The sequence below is a fragment of the Calliopsis andreniformis genome, unplaced genomic scaffold (genome assembly GCF_051401765.1).
Source record: "Calliopsis andreniformis isolate RMS-2024a unplaced genomic scaffold, iyCalAndr_principal scaffold0007, whole genome shotgun sequence".
NCBI classification, from domain to species: Eukaryota; Metazoa; Arthropoda; class Insecta; order Hymenoptera; family Andrenidae; genus Calliopsis; species Calliopsis andreniformis.
This window is the reverse complement of record NW_027480425.1, coordinates 5,734,430-5,756,537: the sequence shown is the minus strand read 5'-3', so window position 1 is coordinate 5,756,537 and position 22,108 is coordinate 5,734,430.

Genomic DNA, 22,108 nt, shown 5'->3' with positions numbered 1-22,108 from the left:
TGATGGAAAAGCTGTTGTATTTATATTGTATTTTATGCTGCTGGCGTTCACTTCTTAGGCCCAAACTATTCGATCTGGTGGAGCAACGACCTAGAGTGAGGCCTAGGTTGCCCGGAACATAGAATCGGCCATCACTTTCAAACTGGTTGCAATTATTCCTCTTATATGGTGGAAACACTGTTGTACTTTTATTGCATTTTATGCTTCGGGCGTTGACTTCTGAGGCCGTAGCTATTCGATGTGGTGGATGAACGCCATAGAGTGAAGCCTAGGTTGCTCGGAACGAAGAAATGACCATAACTATCATGCTGGTTGCAATCATTCGTTTTATATGATGGAAGAACTGATGTATTTATATTGTATTTTATGCTGCTGGCGTTCACTTCTTAGGCCCTAACTATTCAGTCTGGTGGAACAACGTCCTGGGGTGAAGCCTAGGTTGCCCGGAGCGTAGAAATGACCATAACTTTCACACGGGTTGCAATTATTGCTGTTATAGGATGGAAAGACTGTTGTATTTTTATCGCATTTTATGCTTCAGGCGTTGACTTCTGAGGCCGTAGCTATTCGATGTGGAGGAAAAACGCCATAGAGTGAAGCCTATGTTGCCCGGAACGTAGAAATGACCATCACTTTCACACGGGTTGCAATTATTCCTGTTATAGGATGGAAAGACTGTTGTATTTTTATTGTATTTTATGCTTCAGGCGTTGACTTCTGAGGCCGTAGCTATTCGATGTGGTGGAAGAGCGCCATAGCGTGAAGCCTAGGTTGCCCGGAACGTAGAAATGACCAGAACTTTCATACTGGTTGCAATTATTCGTTTTATATGATGGAAAAGCTGTTGTATTTATATTGTATTTTATGCTGCTGGCGTTCACTTCTTAGGCCCAAACTATTCGATCTGGTGGAGCAACGACCTAGAGTGAGGCCTAGGTTGCCCGGAACGTAGAATCGGCCATCACTTTCAAACTGGTTGCAATTATTCCTCTTATATGGTGGAAACACTGTTGTACTTTTATTGCATTTTATGCTTCGGGCGTTGACTTCTGAGGCCGTAGCTATTCGATGTGGTGGATGAACGCCATAGAGTGAAGCCTAGGTTGCTCGGAACGAAGAAATGACCATAACTATCATGCTGGTTGCAATCATTCGTTTTATATGAAGGATGAACTGATGTATTTATATTGTATTTTATGCTGCTGGCGTTCACTTCTTAGGCCCTAACTATTCAGTCTGGTGGAACAACGTCCTGGGGTGAAGCCTAGGTTGCCCGGAGCGTAGAAATGACCATAACTTTCACACGGGTTGCAATTATTGCTGTTATAGGATGGAAAGACTGTTGTATTTTTATCGCATTTTATGCTTCAGGCGTTGACTTCTGAGGCCGTAGCTATTCGATGTGGAGGAAAAACGCCATAGAGTGAAGCCTATGTTGCCCGGAACGTAGAAATGACCATCACTTTCACACGTGTTGCAATTATTCCTGTTATAGGATGGAAAGACTGTTGTATTTTTATTGTATTTTATGCTTCAGGCGTTGACTTCTGAGGCCGTAGCTATTCGATGTGGTGGAAGAGCGCCATAGCGTGAAGCCTAGGTTGCCCGGAACGTAGAAATGACCAGAACTTTCATACTGGTTGCAATTATTCGTTTTATATGATGGAAAAGCTGTTGTATTTATATTGTATTTTATGCTGCTGGCGTTCACTTCTTAGGCCCAAACTATTCGATCTGGTGGAGCAACGACCTAGAGTGAGGCCTAGGTTGCCCGGAACGTAGAATCGGCCATCACTTTCAAACTGGTTGCAATTATTCCTGTTATAGGATGGAAACACTGTTGTACTTTTATTGCATTTTATGCTTCGGGCGTTGACTTCTGAGGCCGTAGCTATTCGATGTGGTGGATGAACGCCATAGAGTGAAGCCTAGGTTGCTCGGAACGAAGAAATGACCATAACTATCATGCTGGTTGCAATCATTCGTTTTATATGATGGAAGAACTGATGTATTTATATTGTATTTTATGCTGCTGGCGTTCACTTCTTAGGCCCAAACTATTCGATCTGGTGGAGCAACGACCTAGAGTGAGGCCTAGGTTGCCCGGAACGTAGAATCGGCCATCACTTTCAAACTGGTTGCAATTATTCCTCTTATATGGTGGAAACACTGTTGCACTTTTATTGCATTTTATGCTTCGGGCGTTGACTTCTGAGGCCGTAGCTATTCGATGTGGTGGATGAACGCCATAGAGTGAAGCCTAGGTTGCTCGGAACGAAGAAATGACCATAACTATCATGCTGGTTGCAATCATTCGTTTTATATGATGGAAGAACTGATGTATTTATATTGTATTTTATGCTGCTGGCGTTCACTTCTTAGGCCCTAACTATTCAGTCTGGTGGAACAACGTCCTGGGGTGAAGCCTAGGTTGCCCGGAGCGTAGAAATGACCATAACTTTCACACGGGTTGCAATTATTGCTGTTATAGGATGGAAAGACTGTTGTATTTTTATCGCATTTTATGCTTCAGGCGTTGACTTCTGAGGCCGTAGCTATTCGATGTGGAGGAAAAACGCCATAGAGTGAAGCCTATGTTGCCCGGAACGTAGAAATGACCATCACTTTCACACGGGTTGCAATTATTCCTGTTATAGGATGGAAAGACTGTTGTATTTTTATTGTATTTTATGCTTCAGGCGTTGACTTCTGAGGCCGTAGCTATTCGATGTGGTGGAAGAGCGCCATAGCGTGAAGCCTAGGTTGCCCGGAACGTAGAAATGACCAGAACTTTCATACTGGTTGCAATTATTCGTTTTATATGATGGAAAAGCTGTTGTATTTATATTGTATTTTATGCTGCTGGCGTTCACTTCTTAGGCCCAAACTATTCGATCTGGTGGAGCAACGACCTAGAGTGAGGCCTAGGTTGCCCGGAACGTAGAATCGGCCATCACTTTCAAACTGGTTGCAATTATTCCTCTTATATGGTGGAAACACTGTTGTACTTTTATTACATTTTATGCTTCGGGCGTTGACTTCTGAGGCCGTAGCTATTCGATGTGGTGGATGAACGCCATAGAGTGAAGCCTAGGTTGCTCGGAACGAAGAAATGACCATAACTATCATGCTGGTTGCAATCATTCGTTTTATATGATGGAAGAACTGATGTATTTATATTGTATTTTATGCTGCTGGCGTTCACTTCTTAGGCCCTAACTATTCAGTCTGGTGGAACAACGTCCTGGGGTGAAGCCTAGGTTGCCCGGAGCGTAGAAATGACCATAACTTTCACACGGGTTGCAATTATTGCTGTTATAGGATGGAAAGACTGTTGTATTTTTATCGCATTTTATGCTTCAGGCGTTGACTTCTGAGGCCGTAGCTATTCGATGTGGAGGAAAAACGCCATAGAGTGAAGCCTATGTTGCCCGGAACGTAGAAATGACCATCACTTTCACACGGGTTGCAATTATTCCTGTTATAGGATGGAAAGACTGTTGTATTTTTATTGTATTTTATGCTTCAGGCGTTGACTTCTGAGGCCGTAGCTATTCGATGTGGTGGAAGAGCGCCATAGCGTGAAGCCTAGGTTGCCCGGAACGTAGAAATGACCAGAACTTTCATACTGGTTGCAATTATTCGTTTTATATGATGGAAAAGCTGTTGTATTTATATTGTATTTTATGCTGCTGGCGTTTACTTCTTAGGCCCAAACTATTCGATCTGGTGGAGCAACGACCTAGAGTGAGGCCTAGGTTGCCCGGAACGTAGAATCGGCTATCACTTTCAAACTGGTTGCAATTATTCCTGTTATATGGTGGAAACACTGTTGTACTTTTATTGCATTTTATGCTTCGGGCGTTGACTTCTGAGGCCGTAGCTATTCGATGTGGTGGATGAACGCCATAGAGTGAAGCCTAGGTTGCTCGGAACGAAGAAATGACCATAACTATCATACTCGTTGCAATCATTCGTTTTATATGATGGAAGAACTGATGTATTTATATTGTATTTTATGCTGCTGGCGTTCTCTTCTTAGGCCCTAACTATTCAGTCTGGTGGAACAACGCCCTGGGGTGAAGCCTAGGTTGCCCGGAACGTAGAAATGACCATAACTTTCACACGGGTTGCAATTATTGCTGTTATAGGATGGAAAGACTGTTGTGTTTTTATCGCATTTTATGCTTCAGGCGTTGACTTCTGAGGCCGTAGCTATTCGATGTGGAGGAAAAACGCCATAGAGTGAAGCCTATGTTGCCCGGAACGTAGAAATGACCATCACTTTCACACGGGTCGCAATTATTCCTGTTATAGGATGGAAAGACTGTTGTATTTTTATTGTATTTTATGCTTCAGGCGTTGACTTCTGAGGCCGTAGCTATTCGATGTGGTGGAAGAGCGCCATAGAGTGAAGCCTAGGTTGCCCGGAACGTAGAAATGACCATCACTTTCAAACTGGTTGCAATTAATCCTGTTATACGATGGAAAAACTGTTGTATTTTTATTGTATTTTATGCTTCTGGCGTTCACTTCTTAGGCCCTAACTATTCGATCTGGTGGCACAACGCCCTAGGGTGAAGCCTAGGTTGCCCGGAACGTAGAAATGACCATAACTTTTACACTGGTAGCAATTATTCGTTTTATACAATGGAAAAACTGTTCTATTTATTTTGTATTTTATGCTTCGGGCGTTGACTTCTAAGGCCCTAACTGTTTGATCTGGTGGAGCAACGCCCTAGAGTGAAGCCTAGGTTGCCCGGAACGTAGAAATGACCATTACTTTCACACTGTTTGCAATTATCCCGTTTATACGATGGAAAAGCTGTTGTATTTATATCGTATTTTATGCTTCTGGCGTTGACTTCTATGGCCCTAGCTATTCGATCTGGTGGAACAACGTCCTAGGGTGAAGCCTAGGTTGCCCGGAACGTCGAAATGACCATAACTTTCACACTGGTTGCAATTATTCCTGTTTTACGATGGACAAGCTGTTGTATTTATATCGTATTTTATGCTTCTGGCGTTGACTTCTAAGGACCTAACTATTCGGTCTGGTGGAGCAACGCTCTAGAGTGAAGTCTAGGTTGCTCGGAATGTAGGAATGACCATAAATTTCACACTGGTTGCAATTATTCATTTTATACGATGGAATAACTGTGGTACTTATATTGTATTTTATCCTTCTGGCGTTGAATTCTTTGGCCCTTACTATTCCCTCTGGCGGATCAACGCCGTAGAGTGAAACCTACGTTGCCCGGAACGCAGAAATGACCATAACTTTTACACTGGTAGCAATTATTCGTTTTATACAATGGAAAAACTGTTATATTTATATTGTATCTTATGCTTCTGGCGTTGACTTCTTAGGCCCTAACAATTCGATCTGGTGGAGCAACGCCCTAGAGTGAAGCCTAGGTTGCCTGGAACGTACAAATGACCATTACTTTCACACGGGTTGCAATTATTCCTGTTATAGTATGGAAAGACTGTTGTATTTTTATTGTATTTTATGCTTCAGGCGTTGACTTCTGAGGCCGTAGCTATTCGATGTGGAGGAAGAACGCCATACAGTGAAGCCTAGGTTGCCCGGAACGTAGAAATGACCATCACTTTCACACGGGTTGCAATTATTCCTGTTATAGGATGGAAAGACTGTTGTATTTTTATTTTATTTTATGCTTCAGGCGTTGACATCTGAGGCCGTAACTATTCGATGTGGTGGAAGAACGCCATAGAGTGAAGCCTAGGTTGCCCGGAACGTAGAAATGACCATAACTTTCATACTGGTTGCAATTATTCGTTTTATATGATGGAAAAACTGTTGTATTTATATTGTATGTTATGCTGCTGGCGTTCACTTCTTAGGCCCTAGCTATTCGATCTGGTTAAACAACGCCCTTGGGTGAAGCCTAGGTAGCCCGGAACGTAGAAATGACCACAACTTTCACACTGATTGCTATTACTCGTTTTATACGATGGAAAAACTGTTATATTTATATTGTATATTATGCTTCTGGCGTTGCCTTCTAAGGCACTAACTATTCGAACTGGCGGAGCAACGCCCTAGAGTGAAGCCGAGGTTGCCCGGAACGTAGAAATGACCATCACTTTCAAACTGGTTGCGATTATTCCTGTTATATGATGGAAACACTGTTGTATTTTTATTGCATTTTATGTTTCGAGCATTGACTTCTAAGGCCCTAACTATTCAATCTGCTGGAGCAACGTCCTAGGGTGTAGCCTAGGTTGCCCGGAAAGTAGAAATGACCATAACTTTCATACCGGTTGCAATTACACGTTTTATATGATGGAAAAACTGTTGCATTTATATTGTATTTTATGCTTCTGGCGTTCACTTCTTAGGCCCTAGCTATTCGATCTGATGGTACAATGCCCTAGGGTGAAGCCTACGTTGCCCGGAACGTAGAAATGACCATAACTTTCACACTGGTTGCTATTATTCGTTCTATACGATGGAAAAACTGTTATATTTATACTGTATCTTATGCTTCTGGCGTTGACTTCTTAGGCCCTAACAATTCGATCTGGTGGAGCAACGCCCTAGAGTGAAGCCGATGTTGCCCGGAACGTAGAAATGACCATCACTTTCACACGGGTTGCAATTATTCCTGTTATAGGATGGAAAGACTGTTGTATTTTTATTGCATTTTATGCTTCAGGCGTTGATTTCTGAGGCCGTAGATATTCGATGTGGAGGAAAAACGCCATAGAGTGAAGCCTATGTTGCCCGGAACGTAGGAATGACCATCACTTTCACACGGGTTGCAATTATTCCTGTTATAGGATGGAAAGACTGTTGTATTTTTATTGTATTTTATGCTTCAGGCGTTGACTTCTTAGGCCGTAGCTATTCGATGTGGTGGAAGAGCGCCATAGAGTGAAGCCTAGGTTGCCCGGAACGTAGAAATGACCAGAACTTTCATACTGGTTGCAATTATTCGTTTTATATGATGGAAAAGCTGTTGTATTTATATTGTATTTTATGCTGCTGGCGTTCACTTCTTAGGCCCAAACTATTCGATCTGGTGGAGCAACGACCTAGAGTGAGGCCTAGGTTGCCCGGAACGTAGAATCGGCCATCACTTTCAAACTGGTTGCAATTATTCCTCTTCTATGGTGGAAACACTGTTGTACTTTTATTGCATTTTATGCTTCGGGCGTTGACTTCTGAGGCCGCAGCTATTCGATGTGGTGGATGAACGCCATAGAGTGAAGCCTAGGTTGCTCGGAACGAAGAAATGACCATAACTATCATACTGGTTGCAATCATTCGTTTTATATGATGGAAGAACTGATGTATTTATATTGTATTTTATGCTGCTGGCGTTCACTTCTTAGGCCCTAACTATTCAGTCTGGTGGAACAACGTCCTGGGGTGAAGCCTAGGTTGCCCGGAGCGTAGAAATGACCATAACTTTCACACGGGTTGCAATTATTGCTGTTATAGGATGGAAAGACTGTTGTATTTTTATCGCATTTTATGCTTCAGGCGTTGACTTCTGAGGCCGTAGCTATTCGATGTGGAGGAAAAACGCCATAGAGTGAAGCGTATGTTGCCCGGAACGTAGAAATGACCATCACTTTCACACGGGTTGCAATTATTCCTGTTATAGGATGGAAAGACTGTTGTATTTTTATTGTATTTTATGCTTCAGGCGTTGACTTCTGAGGCCGTAGCTATTCGATGTGGTGGAAGAGCGCCATAGAGTGAAGCCTAGGTTGCCCGGAACGTAGAAATGACCAGAACTTTCATACTGGTTGCAATTATTCGTTTTATATGATGGAAAAGCTGTTGTATTTATATTGTATTTTATGCTGCTGGCGTTTACTTCTTAGGCCCAAACTATTCGATCTGGTGGAGCAACGACCTAGAGTGAGGCCTAGGTTGCCCGGAACGTAGAATCGGCTATCACTTTCAAACTGGTTGCAATTATTCCTGTTATATGGTGGAAACACTGTTGTACTTTTATTGCATTTTATGCTTCGGGCGTTGACTTCTGAGGCCGTAGCTATTCGATGTGGTGGATGAACGCCATAGAGTGAAGCCTAGGTTGCTCGGAACGAAGAAATGACCATAACTATCATACTGGTTGCAATCATTCGTTTTATATGATGGAAGAACTGATGTATTTATATTGTATTTTATGCTGCTGGCGTTCTCTTCTTAGGCCCTAACTATTCAGTCTGGTGGAACAACGCCCTGGGGTGAAGCCTAGGTTGCCCGGAACGTAGAAATGACCATAACTTTCACACGGGTTGCAATTATTGCTGTTATAGGATGGAAAGACTGTTGTATTTTTATCGCATTTTATGCTTCAGGCGTTGACTTCTGAGGCCGTAGCTATTCGATGTGGAGGAAAAACGCCATAGAGTGAAGCCTATGTTGCCCGGAACGTAGAAATGACCATCACTTTCACACGGGTCGCAATTATTCCTGTTATAGGATGGAAAGACTGTTGTATTTTTATTGTATTTTATGCTTCAGGCGTTGACTTCTGAGGCCGTAGCTATTCGATGTGGTGGAAGAGCGCCATAGAGTGAAGCCTAGGTTGCCCGGAACGTAGAAATGACCATCACTTTCAAACTGGTTGCAATTAATCCTGTTATACGATGGAAAAACTGTTGTATTTTTATTGTATTTTATGCTTCTGGCGTTCACTTCTTAGGCCCTAACTATTCGATCTGGTGGCACAACGCCCTAGGGTGAAGCCTAGGTTGCCCGGAACGTAGAAATGACCATAACTTTTACACTGGTAGCAATTATTCGTTTTATACAATGGAAAAACTGTTCTATTTATTTTGTATTTTATGCTTCGGGCGTTGACTTCTAAGGCCCTAACTGTTTGATCTGGTGGAGCAACGCCCTAGAGTGAAGCCTAGGTTGCCCGGAACGTAGAAATGACCATTACTTTCACACTGTTTGCAATTATCCCGTTTATACGATGGAAAAGCTGTTGTATTTATATCGTATTTTATGCTTCTGGCGTTGACTTCTATGGCCCTAGCTATTCGATCTAGTGGAGCAACGCCCTAGAGTGAAGCCTAGGTTGCCCGGAACGTAGAAATGACCATCACTTTCAAACTGGTTGCAATTAATCCTGTTATACGATGGAAAAACTGTTGTATTTTTATTGCATTTTATGCTTCGGGCGTTGACTTATAAGGCCCTGACTATTCAATCTGTTGGAGCAACGCCCTAGAGTGAAGCCTAGGTTACTCGGAGTGTAGAAATGACCATAGCTTTCACACTGGTTGCAATTATTCGTTTTATACGATGGAAAAACTGTTGTATTTATATTGTATTTTATGCTTCTGGCGTTCACTTCTTCGGCCCTAACTATTCGATCTGGTGGAACAACACCCTAGGGTGAAGCCGCGGTTGCCCGGAACGTAGAAATGACCATAACTTTTTCACTGGTAGCAATTATTCGTTTTATAAGGTGGAAAAACTGTTCTATTTATTTTGTATTTTATGCTTCGGGCGTTGACTTCTAAGGCCCTAACTGTTTGATCTGGTGGAGCAACGCCCTAGAGTGAAGCCTAGGTTGCCCGGAACATAGAAATGACCATTACTTTCACACTGTTTGCAATTATACCTTTTATACGATGGAAAAGCTGTTGTATTTATATCGTATTTTATGCTTCTGGCGTTGACTTCTATGGCCCTAGCTATTCCATCTAGTGGAGCAACGCCCTAGAGTGAAGCCTAGGTTGCCCGGAACGTAGAAATGACCATCACTTTCAAACTGGTTGCAATTAATCCTGTTATACGATGGAAAAACTGTTGTATTTTTATTGCATTTTATGCTTCGTGCGTTGACTTCTAAGGCCCTAACTATTCAATCTGTTGGAGCAACGCCCTAGAGTGAAGCCTAGGTTGCTCGGAATGTAGAAATGACCATAGCTTTCACACTGGTTGCAATTATTCGTTTTATACGATGGAAAAACTGGTGTATTTATATTGTATTTTATGCTTCTGGCGTTCACTTCTTAGGCCCTAACTATTCGATCTGGTGGAACAACGCCCTAGGGTGAAGCCTAGGTTGCCCGGAACGTAGAAATGACCATAACTTTTACACTGGTAGCATTATTCGTTTTATACAATGGAAAAACTGTTGTATTTATATTGTATTTTATGCTTCTGGCGTTGACTGCTTAGGCCCTAACTATTCTATCTGGTGGAGCAATGCCTCAGAGTTAAGTCTAGGATGCCCGAAACGCCGAAATGATCATTACTTTCACGCTTGTTGCAATTATTCATGTTATACGATGAAAAGACCGTTGTATTTTTATTGTATTTTATGCTTCAGGTGTAGGCTTCTAAGGCCGTAGCTATTCGATATGGTGGACCACCGCCCTAGAGTGAAGACTAGGTTGTTCGGAACGTAGAGATGACCATAACTTTTACACTGGTAGCAATTATTCGTTTTATACAATGGAAAAACTGTTCTATTTATTTTGCATTTTCTGCTTCGGGCGTTGACTTCTAAGGCCCTAACTGTTTAATCTGGTAGAGCAACGCCCTAGGGTGAAGCCTAGTTTGCCCGGAAAGTAGAAATGACCATTACTTTCACACTGTTTGCAATTATTCCTTTTATACGATGGAAAAGCTGTTGTATTTATATTGTATTTTATGCTTCTGGCGTTGACTTCTAAGGCCCTAGCTATTCGATCTAGTGGAGCAACGCCCTAGAGTGATGCCTAGGTTGCCCGGAACGTAGAAATGACCTTCACTACCTAACTGGTTGCAATTAATCCTGTTATACGATGGACAAACTGTTGTATTTTTATTGCATTTTATGCCTCTGGCGTTCACTTCTAAGGCCCTGACAATTCAATCTGTTGGAGCAACGCCCTAGAGTGAAGCCTAGGTTGCTCGGAATGTACAAATGACCATAGCTTTCACACTGGTTGCAATTATTCGTTTTATACGATGGAAAAACTGGTGTATTTATATTGTATTTTATGCTTCTGGCGTTCACTTCTTAGGCCCTAACTATTCGAACTGGTGGAACAACGCCCTAGGGTGAAGCCTAGGATGCCCGGAAAGTAGAAATGACCATAACTTTCACACTGGTTGCAATTATTCGTTTTATACGATGGAAAAGCTGTTAAATCTTTATTGTATTTTATTCATCTGGGGTTGACTTCTAAGGCCGTAGCTATTAGATGTGGTGCAGCAACGCCCTAGAGTGACGCCTAGGTTGCCCGGAACGTAGAAATGACCATATCTTTCACACTGGTTGCAATTATTCGTTTTATACGGTGGTAAAGCTGTTGCATCTTTATTGTATTTTACTCATCTGGGGTTGACTTCTAAGGCCGTAGCTATTAGATGTGGTGGAGCAACGCCCGAGTGTGGGGCCTAGGTTGCCCGGTACATAGAAATGACCATTACTTTCACACTGTTTGCAAATATACATTATATACGATGGAAAATCTGTTGCACTTATGTTGTATTTTATGCATTTGGCGTTGCCTTCTTAGGCCCTAACTATTTGATCTTGTGGAGCACCGCCCTAGAGTGAAGCCTAGGTTGCCCGGAACGTAGAAAAGACCATTACCTTTACACTGGTTGCAATTATTCGTTTTATACGATGGAAAAACTGTTCTATTTATTTTGTATTTTATGCTTCGGGCGTTGACTTCTAAGGCCCTAACTATTCAATCTGTTGGTGCAACGCCCTAGGGTGAAGCCTAGGCTGCCAGGAACGTAGAAATGACCATAACTTTTACACTGGTAGCAATTATTCGTTTTATACAATGCGAAAACTGTTCTATTTATTTTGTATTTTATGCTTCGGGCGTTTACTTCTAAGGACCTCACTGTTTGATCTGGTGGAGCAACGCCCTACAGTGAAGCCTAGGTTGCCCGGAACGTAGATATGACCATAACCTTCACACAGGCTGCAATTATTCGTTTTATACGGTGTAAAGGCTGTTGTATCTATTTTGTATTTTATTCTTCTGGCGGTGACTTCTAAGGACCTAACTATTCGATCTGGTGGAGCAACGCCCTAGAGTGAAGCCTAGGTTGCTCGCAATGTAGAAATAACCATAACTTTCACACTGGATGCAATTATACGTTTTTTACGATGGAAATGCTGTTGTATTTATATTGTATTTTATGACTCTGGCGTTGACTTCTAAGGCCCTAGCTATTCGATCTGGTGGAACAACGCCTTGGGTGAAGCCTAGGATGCCCCGAACGTTGAAATGACCACTACTTCCACATAGGCTGCAATTATCCCTGCTATACGATGGAAAAACTGTTGTATTTATATTGCTTTTTCTGCCTCTGGCGTCGACTTCTAAGGCCCTAACTATTTGATCTAGTGGAGCAACGCCCTAGAGTGAAGCCTAGGTTGCTCGGAATGTAGAAATAACCATTACCTTCACGCTTGTTGCAATTATTCCTGTTATACGATGAAAAAACTGTTCTATTTTTATTGCATTTTATGCTTCAGGCGTTGACTTCTAAGGCCGGAGCTATTCCATGTGGTGGACCTACGCCCTAGAGTGAAGCCTAGGCTGCCCGGAACGTAGAAATGACCATTACTTTCACACTGTTTGCAATTAGACATTATATACGAGGTAAAAGCTGTTGTATTTATATTGTATTTTATGCTTCTGGCGTTGACTTCTTACGCCCTAGCTATTCGATCTGGTGGAGCACCGCCCTAGAGTGAAGCCTAGGTTGCCCGGAACTTAGAACATACCATTACCTTCACCCTGGTTGCAATTATTCCTGTTATACGATGGAAATACTGTTGCATCTTTATTGTATTTTATGCTTCTGGCGTTGACTTCTAAGGCCCTAACTATTCAATCTGTTGGAGCAATGCCCTAGGGTGAAGCCTAGGTTGCCCGGAACGTAGAAATGACCATAACTTTCACTGTGGTTGCAATTATTCGTTTTATACGATGGAAAAGCTGTTGTATTTATATCGTATTTTATGCTTCTGGCGTCGACTTCTTAGGCCCTAACTATTCGATATGGTGGAAAAACGCCCTAGGGTGAAGCCTAGGTTGCCCGGAACGTAGAAATGACCATAACTTTTACACTGGTAGCAATTATTCGTTTTATACAATGGAAAAACCGTTCTATTTATTTTGTGTTTTATGCTTCGGGCGTTGACTTCTAAGGCCCTAACTGTTTGATCTGGTGGAGCAACGCCCTAGAGTGAAGCCTAGGTTGCCCGGAACGTAGAAATGACCATAACTTTCACACTGGTTGCTACTATTCATTTTATACGATGGAAAAACTGTTATATTTATATTGTATTTTATGCTTCTGGCGTTGACTTCTGAGTCCGTTGCTTTTCGATGTGGTGGGAGAACGCCATAGAGTGAAGCCTAGGTTGCCCGGAACGTAGAAATGACCATAACTTTCACACTGGTTGCTATTATTCGTTTTATACGATGGAAAAACTGTTTTATTTATTTTGTATTTTATGCTTCTGGCGTTGACTTCTAAGGCCCTAACTATTCGATCTGGTGGAGCGACGCCCTAGAGTGAAGCCTAGGTTGCCCGGAAAGTAGAAATGACCATATCTTTCCTACTGGTTGCAATTATTCGTTTTATATGATGGAAAAACTGTTGTATTTATATAGTGTTTTATGCTTCTGGCGTTGACTTCTTAGTCCCTAACTATTCCATCTGGTGGAGCAACGCCCTAGGGCGAAGCCTAGGTTGCCTGGAACATAGAAATGACCATCACTTTCACACGGGTTGCAATTATTCCTGTTATAGGATGGAAAGACTGTTGTATTTTTATTGTGTTTTATGCTTCAGGCGTTGACTTCTAAGGCCCTAGCTATTCGATCTGGTCGAGCAACGCCCTAGAGTGAAGCCTAGGTTGCCCGGAACGTAGAAATGACCATAACTTCCTCACTGGTTGCAATTATTCGTTTTATACGATGGAAAAGCTGTTGCATTTATATCGTATTTTATGCTTCTGGCGTTGACTTCTGAGGACCTAACTATTCGATCTGGTGGAGAAACGTCCTAGGGTGAAGCCTAGGTAACCTGGAACGTAGAAATGACCATCACTTTCACACGGGATGCAATTATTCCTGTTATAGGATGGAAAGACTGTTGTATTTTTATTGTATTTTATACGTCAGGCGTTGACTTCTAAGGCCTTAGCTATTCGATCTGGTCCAGCAACGCCCTAGAGTGAAGCCTAGGATGCCCGGAAAGTAGAAATGACCATAACTTTCACACTGGTTGCAATTATTCGTTTTATACGATGGAAAAGCTGTTGTATCTTTATTGTATTTTATTCATCTGAGGTTGACTTCTAAGGCCGTAGCTATTAGATGTGGTGGAGCAACGCCCTAGAGTGACGCCTAGGTTGCCCGGAACGTAGAAATGACCATAACTTTCACACTGGCTGCAATTATTCGTTTTATACGGTGGAAAAGCTGTTGCATGTTTATTGTATTTTATTCATCTGGGGTTGACTTCTAAGGCCGTAGCTATTAGATGTGGTGGAGCAACGCCCGAGAGTGGGGCCTAGGTTGCCCGGAACGTAGAAATGACCATAACTTTCACACTGGTTGCTATTATTCGTTTTATACGATGGAAAAGCTGTTGTATTTATATCGTATCTTATGCTTCTGGCGTTGACTTCTTAGGCCGTAACTATTCCATTTGGTGGAACAACGCCCTTGGGTGAAGCCTAGGTTGCGCGGAACGTAGCAATGAATATAACTTTCACACTGGTAGCAATTATTCGTTTTATACGATGGAAAAACTGTTGTATTTATATTGTATTTTATGCTTCTGGCGTTCACTTCTTGGCCCTAACTATTCGATATGGTTGAAAAACGCCCTAGGGTGAAGCCTAGGTTGCCCGGAACGTAGAAATGACCATAACTTTTACACTGGTAGCAATTATTCGTTTTATACAATGGAAAAACCGTTCTATTTATTTTGTGTTTTATGCTTCGGGCGTTGACTTCTAAGGCCCTAACTGTTTGATCTGGTGGAGCAACGCCCTAGAGTGAAGCCTAGGTTGCCCGGAACGTAGAAATGACCATAACTTTCACACTGGTTGCTACTATTCATTTTATACGATGGAAAAACTGTTATATTTATATTGTATTTTATGCTTCTGGCGTTGACTTCTGAGGCCGTTGCTTTTCGATGTGGTGGGAGAACGCCATAGAGTGAAGCCTAGGTTGCCCGGAACGTAGAAAAGACAATTACTTTCACACTGTTTGCATTAATTCCTTTTATACGATGCAAAAGTTGTTGTATTTATATCGTATTTTATGCTTCTGGCGTTGACTTCTAAGGACCTAACTATTCGATCTGGTAGAGCAACGCCCTAGAGTGAAGCCTTGGTTGCTCGGAATGTAGAAATAACCATAACTTTCACACTGGTTGCAATTATTCGTTTTTTACAATGGAAGAGCTGTTGTATTTATATTGTATTTTATGCCTCTGGCGTTGACTTCTAAGGCCCTAGCTATTCGATCTTGTGGAGAAACGCCCTAGAGAGAAGCCTAGGTTGCCCGGAACGTAGAAATGACCATCACCTTCAAACTGGTTGCAATTAATCCTGTTATACGATGGAAAAACTGTTGTATTTTTATTGTATTTTATGCTTCTGGCGTTCACTTCTTAGGCCCTAACTATTCGATCTGGTGGCACAACGCCCTAGGGTGAAGCCTAGGTTGCCCGGAACGTAGAAATGATCATAACTTTTACACTGGTAGCAATTATTCGTTTTATACAATGGAAAAACTGTTTTATTTATTTTGTATTTTATGCTCCGGGCGTTGACTTCTAAGGCCCTAACTGTTTGATCTGGTGGAGCAACGCCCTAGAGTGAAGCCTAGGTTGCCCGGAACGTAGAAATGACCATTACTTTCACACTGTTTGCAATTATTCCGTTTATACGATGGAAAAGCTGTTGTATTTATATTGTATTTTATGCTTCTGGCGTTGACTTCTTAGGCCCTAGCTATTCGATCTGGTGGAGCACCGCCCTAGAGTGAAGCCTAGGTTGCCCGGAACTTAGAACATACCATTACCTTCACCCTGGTTGCAATTATTCCTGTTATACGATGGAAATACTGTTGCATCTTTATTGTATTTTATGCTTCTGGCGTTGACTTCTAAGGCCCTAACTATTGAATCTGTTGGAGCAATGCCCTAGGGTGAAGCCTAGGTTGCCCGGAACGTAGAAATGACCATAACTTTCACAGTGGTTGCAATTATTCGTTTTATACGATGGAAAAGCTGTTGTATTTATATCGTATTTTATGCTTCTGGCGTTGACTTCTTAGGCCCTAACTATTCGATATGGTGGAAAAACGCCCTAGGGTGAAGCCTAGGTTGCCCGGAACGTAGAAATGACCATAAGTTTTACACTGGTAGCAATTATTCGTTTTATACAATGGAAAAACCGTTCTATTTATTTTGTGTTTTATGCTTCGGGCGTTGACTTCTAAGGCCCTAACTGTTTGATCTGGTGGAGCAACGCCCTAGAGTGAAGCCTAGGTTGCCCGGAACGTAGAAATGACCATAACTTTCACACTGGTTGCTACTATTCATTTTATACGATGGAAAAACTGTTATATTTATATCGTATTTTATGCTTCTGGCGTTGACTTCTGAGGCCGTTGCTTTTCGATGTGGTGGGAGAACGCCATAGAGTGAAGCCTAGGTTGCCCGGAACGTAGAAATGACCATAACTTTCACACTGGTTGCTATTATTCGTTTTATACGATGGAAAAACTGTTTTATTTATTTTGTATTTTATGCTTCTGGCGTTGACTTCTAAGGCCCTAACTATTCGATCTGGTGGAGCGACGCCCTAGAGTGAAGCCTAGGTTGCCCGGAAAGTAGAAATGACCATAACTTTCCTACTGGTTGCAATTATTCGTTTTATATGATGGAAAAACTGTTGTATTTATATAGTGTTTTATGCTTCTGGCGTTGACTTCTTAGTCCCTAACTATTCCATCTGGTGGAGCAACGCCCTAGGGTGAAGCCTAGGTTGCCTGGAACATAGAAATGACCATCACTTTCACACGGGTTGCAATTATTCCTGTTATAGGATGGAAAGACTGTTGTATTTTTATTGTGTTTTATGCTTCAGGCGTTGACTTCTAAGGCCCTAGCTATTCGATCTGGTCGAGCAACGCCCTAGAGTGAAGCCTAGGATGCCCGGAAAGTAGAAATGACCATAACTTTCTCCCTGGTTGCAATTATTCGTTTTATACGATGGAAAAGCTGTTGTATCTTTATTGTATTTTATTCATCTGGGGTTGACTTCTAAGGCCGTAGCTATTAGATGTGGTGGAGCAACGCCCTAGAGTGACGCCTAGGTTGCCCGGAACGTAGAAATGACCATATCTTTCACACTGGTTGCAATTATTCGTTTTATACGGTGGTAAAGCTGTTGCATCTTTATTGTATTTTATTCATCTGGGGTTGACTTCTAAGGCCGTAGCTATTAGATGTGGTGGAGCAACGCCCGAGAGTGGGGCCTAGGTTGCCCGGTACATAGAAATGACCATTACTTTCACACTGTTTGCAAATATACATTATATACGATGGAAAATCTGTTGCACTTATGTTGTATTTTATGCATTTGGCGTTGCCTTCTTAGGCCCTAACTATTTGATCTTGCGGAGCACCGCCCTAGAGTGAAGCCTAGGTTGCCCGGAACGTAGAAAAGACCATTACCTTTACACTGGTTGCAATTATTCGTTTTATACGATGGAAAAACTGTTCTATTTATTTTGTATTTTATGCTTCGGGCGTTGACTTCTAAGGACCTCACTGTTTGATCTGGTGGAGCAACGCCCTACAGTGAAGCCTAGGTTGCCCGGAACGCAGATATGACCATAACCTTCACACAGGCTGCAATTATTCGTTTTATACGGTGTAAAGGCTGTTGTATCTATTTTGTATTTTATTCTTCTGGCGGTGACTTCTAAGGACCTAACTATTCGATCTGGTGGAGCAACGCCCTAGAGTGAAGCCTAGGTTGCTCGCAATGTAGAAATAACCATAACTTTCACACTGGATGCAATTATACGTTTTTTACGATGGAAATGCTGTTGTATTTATATTGTATTTTATGACTCTGGCGTTGACTTCTAAGGCCCTAGCTATTCGATCTGGTGGAACAACGCCTTGGGTGAAGCCTAGGTTGCCCGGAACGCAGAAATGACCATTACCTTCACACTGTTTGCAATTATTCCTGTTATACGATAGAAAAACTGCTGTATTTTTATTGTATTTTATGCTTCTGTCGTTGTTTTCTAAGGCCCTAACTATTCGATATGGTGGAGCAACGCCCTAGAATGAGGCATAGGATGCCCCGAACGTTGAAATGACCACTACTTCCACATAGGCTGCAATTATCCCTGCTATACGATGGAAAAACTGTTGTATTTATATTGCTTTTTCTGCCTCTGGCGTCGACTTCTAAGGCCCTAACTATTTGATCTAGTGGAGCAACGCCCTAGAGTGAAGCCTAGGTTGCTCGGAATGTAGAAATAACCATTACCTTCACGCTTGTTGCAATTATTCCTGTTATACGATGAAAAAACTGTTCTATTTTTATTGCATTTTATGCTTCAGGCGTTGACTTCTAAGGCCGGAGCTATTCCATGTGGTGGACCTACGCCCTAGAGTGAAGCCTAGGCTGCCCGGAACGTAGAAATGACCATTACTTTCACACTGTTTGCAATTAGACATTATATACGAGGTAAAAGCTGTTGTATTTATATTGTATTTTATGCTTCTGGCGTTGACTTCTTAGGCCCTAGCTATTCGATCTGGTGGAGCACCGCCCTAGAGTGAAGCCTAGGTTGCCCGGAACTTAGAACATACCATTACCTTCACCCTGGTTGCAATTATTCCTGTTATACGATGGAAATACTGTTGCATCTTTATTGTATTTTATGCTTCTGGCGTTGACTTCTAAGGCCCTAACTATTCAATCTGTTGGAGCAATGCCCTAGGGTGAAGCCTAGGTTGCCCGGAACGTAGAAATGACCATAACTTTCACTGTGGTTGCAATTATTCGTTTTATACGATGGAAAAGCTGTTGTATTTATATCGTATTTTATGCTTCTGGCGTCGACTTCTTAGGCCCTAACTATTCGATATGGTGGAAAAACGCCCTAGGGTGAAGCCTAGGTTGCCCAGAACGTAGAAATGACCATAACTTTTACACTGGTAGCAATTATTCGTTTTATACAATGGAAAAACCGTTCTATTTATTTTGTGTTTTATGCTTCGGGCGTTGACTTCTAAGGCCCTAACTGTTTGATCTGGTGGAGCAACGCCCTAGAGTGAAGCCTAGGTAGCCCGGAACGTAGAAATGACCATAACTTTCACACTGGTCGCTATTATTCGTTTTATACGATGGAAAAACTGTTTTATTTATTTTGTATTTTATGCTTCTGGCGTTGACTTCTAAGGCCCTAACTATTCGATCTGGTGGAGCGACGCCCTAGAGTGAAGCCTAGGTTGCCCGGAAAGTAGAAATGACCATAACTTTCCTACTGGTTGCAATTATTCGTTTTATATGATGGAAAAACTGTTGTATTTATATAGTGTTTTATGCTTCTGGCGTTGACTTCTTAGTCCCTAACTATTCCATCTGGTGGAGCAACGCCCTAGGGCGAAGCCTAGGTTGCCTGGAACATAGAAATGACCATCACTTTCACACGGGTTGCAATTATTCCTGTTATAGGATGGAAAGACTGTTGTATTTTTATTTTGTTTTATGCTTCAGGCGTTGACTTCTAAGGCCCTAGCTATTCGATCTGGTCGAGCAACGCCCTAGAGTGAAGCCTAGGATGCCCGGAAAGTAGAAATGACCATAACTTTCACCCTGGTTGCAATTATTCGTTTTATACGATGGAAAAGCTGTTGTATCTTTATTGTATTTTATTCATCTGGGGTTGACTTCTAAGGCCGTAGCTATTAGATGTGGTGGAGCAACGCCCTAGAGTGACGCCTAGGTTGCCCGGAACGTAGAAATGACCATAACTTTCACACTGGTTACTATTATTCGTTTTATACGATGGAAAAGCTGTTGTATTTATATCGTATCTTATGCTTCTGGCGTTGACTTCTTAGGCCCTAACTATTCCATCTGGTGGAACAACGCCCTTGGGTGAAGCCTAGGTTGCGCGGAACGTAGCAATGAATATAACTTTCACACTGGTAGCAATTATTCGTTTTATACGATGGAAAAACTGTTGTATTTATATTGTATTTTATGCTTCTGGCGTTCACTTCTTGGCCCAAACTATTCGATATGGTTGAAAAACGCCCTAGGGTGAAGCCTAGGTTGCCCGGAACGTAGAAATGACCATAACTTTTACACTGGTAGCAATTATTCGTTTTATACAATGGAAAAACCGTTCTATTTATTTTATGTTTTATGCTTCGGGCGTTGACTTCTAAGGCCCTAACTGTTTGATCTGGTGGAGCAACGCCCTAGAGTGAAGCCTAGGTTACCCGGAACGTAGAAATGACCATAACTTTCACACTGGTTGCTACTATTCATTTTATACGATGGAAAAACTGTTTTATTTATATTGTATTTTATGCTTCTGGCGTTGACTTCTGAGGCCGTTGCTTTTCGATGTGGTGGGAGAACGCCATAGAGTGAAGCCTAGGTTGCCCGGAACGTAGAAATGACAATTACTTTCACACTGTTTGCATTAATTCCTTTTATACGATGCAAAAGTTGTTGTATTTATATCGTATTTTATGCTTCTGGCGTTGACTTCTAAGGACCTAACTATTCGATCTGGTAGAGCAACGCCCTAGAGTGAAGCCTAGGTTGCTCGGAATGTAGAAATAACCATAACTTTCACACTGGTTGCAATTATTCGTTTTTTACAATGGAAGAGCTGTTGTATTTATATTGTATTTTATGCCTCTGGCGTTGACTTCTAAGGCCCTAGCTATTCGATCTGGTGGAGCACCGCCCTAGAGTGAAGCCTAGGTTGCCCGGAACTTAGAACATACCATTACCTTCACCCTGGTTGCAATTATTCCTGTTATACGATGGAAATACTGTTGCATCTTTATTGTATTTTATGCTTCTGGCGTTGACTTCTAAGGCCCTAACTATTCAATCTGTTGGAGCAATGCCCTAGGGTGAAGCCTAGGTTGCCCGGAACGTAGAAATGACCATAACTTTCACTGTGGTTGCAATTATTCGTTTTATACGATGGAAAAGCTGTTGTATTTATATCGTATTTTATGCTTCTGGCGTCGACTTCTTAGGCCCTAACTATTCGATATGGTGGAAAAACGCCCTAGGGTGAAGCCTAGGTTGCCCGGAACGTAGAAATGACCATAACTTTCACACTGGTTGCTACTATTCATTTTATACGATGGAAGAACTGTTATATTTATATTGTATTTTATGCTTCTGGCGTTGACTTCTGAGGCCGTTGCTTTTCGATGTGGTGGGAGATCGCCATAGAGTGAAGCCTAGGTTGCCCGGAACGTAGAAATGACCATAACTTTCACACTGGTTGCTATTATTCGTTTTATACGATGGAAAAACTGTTTTATTTATTTTGTATTTTATGCTTCTGGCGTTGACTTCTAAGGCCCTAACTATTCGATCTGGTGGAGCGACGCCCTAGAGTGAAGCCTAGGTTGCCCGGAAAGTAGAAATGACCATAACTTTCCTACTGGTTGCAATTATTCGTTTTATATGATGGAAAAACTGTTCTATTTATATAGTGTTTTATGCTTCTGGCGTTGACTTCTTAGTCCCTAACTATTCCATCTGGTGGAGCAACGCCCTAGGGTGAAGCCTAGGTTGCCTGGAACATAGAAATGACCATCACTTTCACACGGGTTGCAATTATTCCTGTTATAGGATGGAAAGACTGTTGTATTTTTATTGTGTTTTATGCTTCAGGCGTTGACTTCTAAGGCCCTAGCTATTCGATCTGGTCGAGCAACGCCCTAGAGTGAAGCCTAGGATGCCCGGAAAGTAGAAATGACCATAACTTTCACCCTGGTTGCAATTATTCGTTTTATACGATGGAAAAGCTGTTGTATCTTTATTGTATTTTA